General features: G+C 47.6%; 1 pseudogene; it reads right to left on the bottom strand.

The window, feature by feature from the left end:
- Nucleotides 1-2,107: 2,107 nt before the first annotated feature.
- Nucleotides 2,108-4,171, bottom strand: LOC116355076 (BTB/POZ domain-containing protein KCTD12-like; annotated as a pseudogene).
- Nucleotides 4,172-7,139: the final 2,968 nt, after the last annotated feature.

Here is a 7,139-nt window from a genome sequence, read left to right as displayed (position 1 = left end):
TGAGAAAAATAATCCAGTTTCAGAAGAGGTCTAAGAGCCAAACGCTGTGGGCTTTCAATAACAATCGTATCCCTGTCAAATGTTCTTCAATGAAGAAAGTAAAAACAGAATGGCAGTGTAAAAAACAAGATGAGAGGAGGAGGAAGAAGAGGGGGAAGAGGAGGAGGAGGAGGAGGAGGAGGAAGAAGAGGGGGAAGAGGAGGGGGAGGAGGAGGAGGAAGAAGAGGGGGAAGAGGAGGAGGAGGAGGAGAAGGAGGAGGAAGAAGAGGGGGAAGAGGAGGGGGAGGAGGAGGAGGAGGAAGAAGAGGGGGAAGAGGAGGAGGAGGAGGTGGAGGAGGAGGAGGAGGAGGAGGAGGAAGAAGAAGAGTGGGAAGAGGAGGAGGAGGAGGAGGAAGAAGAGGGGGAAGAGGAGGAGGAGGAGGAAGAAGAAGAGGGGGAAGAGGAGGAAGAAGAAGAGGGGGAAGAGGAGGAGGGGGAGGAGGAAGAAGAGGGGGAAGAGGAGGGGGAGGAGGAGGAGGAGGAGGAAGAAGAGGGGGAAGAGGAGGAGGAGGAGGAGGAGACGGAGGAGAAGGAGGAGGAGGAAGAAGAGGGGGAAGAGGAGGGGGAGGAGGAGGAGGAGGAGGAAGAAGAGGGGGAAGAGGAGGAGGAGTAGAAGGAGAGGTTTTGTGGACATTGTGATGTAACACTTCACATCTCCTCTGGTCTTCCAAGCATGGGCCATGGGCCATTAGAATAGTCAACACTCCGTCACACAATCAATAAACACACTTCATCAAGCACCCCTATTCCTTATGTAGCACACTTTTTTTGAGCAGGGCCCACAGAGGACTTTGCTCAATGTAGTGCACTACATAGAGGATAGGGTGCCATTTCAGACAAACCCTCACCCTGCACTTAAACCCCTTAAAACCCTTGTTTTTCTCTTTCTGCAGTCAAATACACAACTTGATCTTTTTGAGTTGAGTTGAGTCATTCTTTTCTCAACGTTTTCTTTCCTTGTTTGTTGGTTTTGACTCTCGTACAAGAATAGCGTTGTTTTTCTAGAATGCAAAGAACTGGTTTGTCCTGAAGAAGACACACATAAACAACATGAGAGGATGCTATTGGGGGGGGGGGGGGGATATGTTAAATCATTTGAATAGTAGAACTGAACGGTCCTTTCCCAACAGTCACAGACATATCATAATGGAAATAAGAAGTAGGAGGAATGGAAGCGAAAGACTTCCGTTTGTGTAACACTTTGTTCTTGCTTGTGCCGGGCTGGCCACTCTCTCGCTCATTCCTCTAGGCTGCTTAGATGTCACATTAATCGGACATTTTTTGTTCGGAGGAGTAGGAGGGAGAAGAGAGGAGTCTGATCTGCTGGAGTAAGCAACAGCAGAGGCTTGATTCAGAACAAAATAGTGCCAACCAGGGGCCACTTCAGGCTAAGCTCTTTTCCAATAGGCCCCTCCAGCCTACTCTCTGAGTTCTGCAATTAGTTAAACACAGATCAGGAAGGGCTTGAACTGGACTAAATAAGCTATTTTACACACAGCATTGTACTTCACTGAGGCAGATACTATATACAGGAGAAGGAGACAGTACATGGAGGGTGGAGGGGGAGGCAGTTGGGTCTCTGGGGCTTGGTGCGGAGGCTTGGGGGTGCAATGGTCCGTTTATAGAAGGATCAGAAGAGGGGACAGCAGAGGCGGTAAGGAAGGCAGCTGATGGGTCAGAAAGAAATATGGAGGAGGGGGGTTTGAAGCAGGGGGCCGTGGCCCATGGGGCTGGGGTCCAGGGGGCTTGAGGCAGGGGCCCATGGGGCTGGGGGCCAGGGGGCTTGAGGCAGGGGCCCATGGGGCTGGGGTCCATGGGGGCTTGAGGCAGGGGCCCATGGGGCTGGGGTCCAGGGGGCTTGAGGCAGGGGCCCATGGGGCTGGGGGCCAGGGGGCTTGAGGCAGGGGCCCATGGGGCTGGGGGCCAGGGGGCTTGAGGCAGGGGCCCGTGGGGCTGGGGGCCAGGCAGGGGGCTTGAGGCAGGGGCGCATGGGGCTGGGGGCCAGGGAGGCTTGAGGCAGGAATCCAAGTGCTGGAGGCTGGGAGAGTGGGGGGGGGGGGGGGGGGGGGGGCACATGGTGGTTGGAGCCAAGGACTGGAGGCTAGGGAGCACAAAGGGGGGTCAAAGAACTAGGGTGGGCTGGAGGCTGGGGTCCAGGAGGCAAGAGGACCCAGGGCTGGATCCAGGGAGGCAACGGGAGAGGGGCTGGAGGCTGGGGAGCACTTGGGGGCCCATGGACCAGGGCTGATGATGGTCTCACTCACGGTAGAACACGTATTCAGTGTAGCTGGTCCAGATCTTGTCGTCCGTCTGCTCGTGAGCAAAGGCGCAGGTCCCAGTGGAGTTACAGGCCACCATGTGAAACCCGGCGTCTGCCAGCTTGTCAAAGGCCTGCTCCAGGAAGGTGAATTTGAGGGTAGTAGCGTGACGTGTAGCGCTCTGGGGGTCGGTCCGGGTCACGGCTCTCGTTCAGCGTCTCCCCAAACACCTCTTTAGCCAGCGACGTCTTGCCACAGACCATAATGCGAGCTACACGTCTGAACTTGGCGTCGGACTGACTGTCGCGCCCCAAAGTATAGGAGCCGCGATAACCGATGGTGATGAATCCCGAGCGTTTACCGTCTCCACTGGGGACCAGACTGGCGCAGGCAGCGGCAGTGCCCAGCGAGGCCAGGTTGCGCCCGGTGTCGATGCCCGGCGAGGAGTCCTCCGGGTCGCTCTGACACCCCTCGTCACCCAGCGAGTTCTGCTTGCTGAGTTTGGGCGCCAGGATCTTTATGAGCTCAGGTAGGTTGAAGAACTCAGCCTCCCGCTGCAGGCGACCCCGCTCTGGGAAGTGGTCAGGGAGCACCAGCTGCTGATCTCTCATGTAGTCCAGAATATACCGGAACAGGAAACCATCCCTGTCCAGGAAGAAACGGCCCTTGGTGTCCCTCGCCAGCCCTTTGGTGGTTTTCCTGCTAAACATCTCCCACAGGAGAGAGTCTGGTACGCTGACGAGGGTTGAGTAGCGGGTGATGTACACCTGGCCGCCCACGTTCAGCTCTACTATCTCAGGGAAGATGACTTCCTCCATTACGGGAATGCCTGGGGTGTTATCTGGCAGAGCCATGGTTGTTGTCCTTCTGTCACAGAGAACTCCGCTCACACTGCAACCCTACTCTACTGTCACCTTGCTCGTGCAGTGGGCAGATGATTCCACCTTATAGCCTACAACTGTACACTGCAGCTCAGAATAGGTTACTTGCGTTTATATGAATTACATTTGATTTTGTATATATATATATATATATATCGGTTTGTTGTCAAAATGAACAAAAGGGTATTTCTGAAAGCCTATAGGCGATCTGCGTAGCGTCTATCCCGACAGGCCTTTCTCTGTTAAAAAGAGCTTAACTACAGCAGAGCACTATTCCTACCAGCGCAAAGCAATCCTCTAAACTGCAGTTATATCATCCCAGGCCGTTAATTGCAAAATAGAGAGCACGAAGACATATATTCTAACTACAGGGATAATTTATGGTAGCTAAAACATAACTTGCGTAGACAGTGGATAATAAACATTGTGTCCATGCCCTTTACACGTCACTCAATGGAATATCCTGAATATTGCAGCCGAGGATTGAAACTAAATAGTCTATCAAAATCTATTTCGGGTAAAAATCTGTTGACTCTGTATTTCTCAATGACCCGCTCTATAGATGGGGATCAGTCCGGAATGGAGAATAACCCACAGTCGTCCGTGATGTTTTTCTCTTACTTCTTATTGTCTTGACGCAGAAACACACAAGGTGGAACTTCAATGCAATCCATAGTTGGAGGTGTCGGTTGATGTACCGGTCAGGATTAGCCAATAAAGGAAGCAGATTTCCCAGACGAAATGCGAGCTAGAGCCGTGAACAAAAACACCTCTAGCTGTGCCATCGCCGATGGAACGAGTCCACGAGGCTCTGTCTTTTGTTTGGTCGGTAGGCTTTCTCCTCCCGTAGTAATAGCCACTCTTATGCCATCCCGGAGAGCTCTGCTGCTACAAAAAGTACCGTAAATAATCAGCCCCGTTAAACCCCACCTACCTGCCAGAGTCAGCGTTTATATTATGCAAAACTAACAGTTTCCCATACAGCTATAAAAACAGAGGCAGGTCTTTGATTGTTTAGATGATTCATCAAAGGGAATTATAGAGATGATTCATAATTTGGTGTCATGTCATTGCTGTCATGAGCCATATAGCAAAGCAATTGAGATATCTATTTGATTTGCAATTTCAATTCATTTGTCTTTGTTGTTAACATCAATTGTGAATATAGCAAACAGGAGTGTAAATTACCAACTAGAGTTAGAATAAAAATTTTAACGGTCCTTATAACAAAACTCAGGTTCTTATAATAAAACAGAGGTAAACAGCGACACCTAGCGGAAGAACTAGAACTACGATAATGGCAAATTCCCAAGAGTAAATACAAAAAATGTAACACTAAAAAAAGTTACATATAATTTGAATTCCAAATAAAAAAATATATAATTTCAAAATCGCATTGTAATCAATATCACTTTATCAGTCAATTGCACACAAGATCCAGCTGAAATTTGACTTCTGCTTTTAACCCAACGCCTCTGAAAAATACATATGCACAAAGTTTTTGGGGGAGAAGCGCAGGGGGCTGCCACACTGGATGCCCAGGGAGCAGTTGTTGTGGGGGGTTAAGTGCCTTGCTCAAGGGCACAACGGCAGACAATGGCATCTAGGATTTGATACCAGAAACCCTTTGATTGCCAGGTCACTTCCAGACAGACTTTTCCCGTCCGAGCCGGGATTAGAGCAGGCAGCCCTCCTGAAGAGGTAGCCGTGGCATTTAGCCTAGCGGTTAGAACAACACAACATTTGAGCCACATTCACTTGCCTTGTGTATAAGATATTTGATTTGCAATGCATCCTGCACCTTAGAATAAACTGAAGGTCAATAAGATGTTGTCTGGTTGATTATTTCCTTGTTAGAACAGGGAGTATTCCAATCACTCCTACAGGAGTCCCTCCTGACACACCAGTGTTCCAGCTCCTACAGGAGTCCCTCCTGACACACCAGTGTTCCAGCTCCTACAGGAGTCCCTCCTGACACACCAGTGTTCCAGCTCCTACAGGAGTCCCTCCTGACACACCAGTGTTCCAGCTCCTACAGGAGTCCCTCCTGACACACCAGTGTTCCAGCTCCTACAGGAGTCCCTCCTGACACACCAGTGTTCCAGTTCCTACAGGAGTCCCTCCTGACACACCAGTGTTCCAGCTCCTACAGGAGACCCTCCTGACACACCAGTGTTCCTTTTGGGGAGAGATTTCATCCGGAGGGTAGTGGAAGTGGGAAGCTGAATCCTCTCTCTAACACATACACTCATGCACACACACACACACACACACACACACACACACACACACACACACACACACACACACACACACACAGTGTGTGTCTTACTCACACACACAGTCCATGTATGACTCATTGGTTCTCTCTCACACCAATCTGTTCCCTGATTTCCCAGAGGACCTCCCTCTTTGGGTCCAATACGGTCCCTGTCCCTTCAACACCTAGATCTGCCCGTTGTTAAAATAAAACAGTGTGTGTGTGTGTGTCAGTGGGTATAGTCTAATGTAGCCTGTTATCCATATTAGTCTAATGTAGCCTGTTATCCATATTATAGTCTAATGTAGCCTGTTCTCCATATTATAGTCTAATGTAGCCTGTTATCCATATATAGTCTAATGTAGCCTGTTATCCATATTATAGTCTAATGTAGCCTGTTATCCATATTATAGTCTAATGTAGCCTGCTATCAATATTATAGTCTAATGTAGCCTGTTCTCCATATTATAGTATAATGTAGCCTGTTATCCATATTATAGTATAATGTAGCCTCTTGTCCATATTAGTCTAATGTAGCCTGTTATCCATATTAGTCTAATGTAGCCTGTTATCCATATTAGTCTAATGTAGCCTGCTATCCATATTATAGTCTAATGTAGCCTGTTATCCATTTTATAGTCTAATGTAGCCTGTTATCCATATATAGTCTAATGTAGCCTGTTATCCATATTAGTCTAATGTAGCCTGTTATCCATATTATAGTCTAATGTAGCCTGGTATCCATATATAGTCTAATGTAGCCTGTTATCCATATATAGTCTAATGTAGCCTGTTATCCATATTATAGTCTAATGTAGCCTGGTATCCATATTAGTCTAATGTAGCCTGTTATCCATATTAGTCTAATGTAGCCTGTTATCCATATTAGTCTAATGTAGCCTGTTATCCATATTATAGTCTAATGTAGCCTGTTATCCATATTATAGTCTAATGTAGCCTGTTATCCATATTATAGTCTAATGTAGCCTGTTATCCATATTAGTCTAATGTAGCCTGTTATCCATATTAGTCTAATGTAGCCTGTTATCCATATTATAGTCTAATGTAGCCTGTTATCCATATTATAGTCTAATGTAGCCTGTTATCCATATTACAGTCTAATGTAGCCTGTTATCCATATTAGTCTAATGTAGCCTGTTATCCATATTAGTCTAATGTAGCCTGCTATCGAGCTGTAGGGAGTATGGTGCCTTTTGGAATACCAGCCAGGGTGAGCGCTCCGTCTCAGGGTTCATTTAAACGGTCTTGCCTGGAGAATCAATCCTGATGTATGAAGGAGAGGAGCACAGAAGTGCTGACATCACAGTTCGATAAGTTCTGTCTCTTAGAGGGAGCAGTATGGTAGCGTCACATATCGGCTGTCCCAAATAGAACCACATTCCCCATGTAGTGCACTACTTTTTAACAAGGCCCTTAGAGCTCTGGTCAAAAGTAGTGCACTATATGGGGAATAGTTGCCATTCGGGACATATATTGTATAAGTACTCCTTTCCCATTTTCAATATGGTAACCCACTCTTGACCTAAGTTATTCACTAGGTATTTTATATAATCATTTAAGTGAGTTGTCATACTATTCAACTGAGTAATACATTATCGGTAAAGCTTGAAATAACGTTTTAAATTTCCTACATTTCCATGGAGTTAGACCGCCATCTTGTGGCGATGATTGAGCAAGAGG

This window comes from Oncorhynchus kisutch, linkage group LG19, assembly GCF_002021735.2.
Source record: "Oncorhynchus kisutch isolate 150728-3 linkage group LG19, Okis_V2, whole genome shotgun sequence".
NCBI classification, from domain to species: Eukaryota; Metazoa; Chordata; class Actinopteri; order Salmoniformes; family Salmonidae; genus Oncorhynchus; species Oncorhynchus kisutch.
Note: the sequence above shows the minus strand (reverse complement) of the source record. Positions and strands in the feature narration are given on the sequence as shown.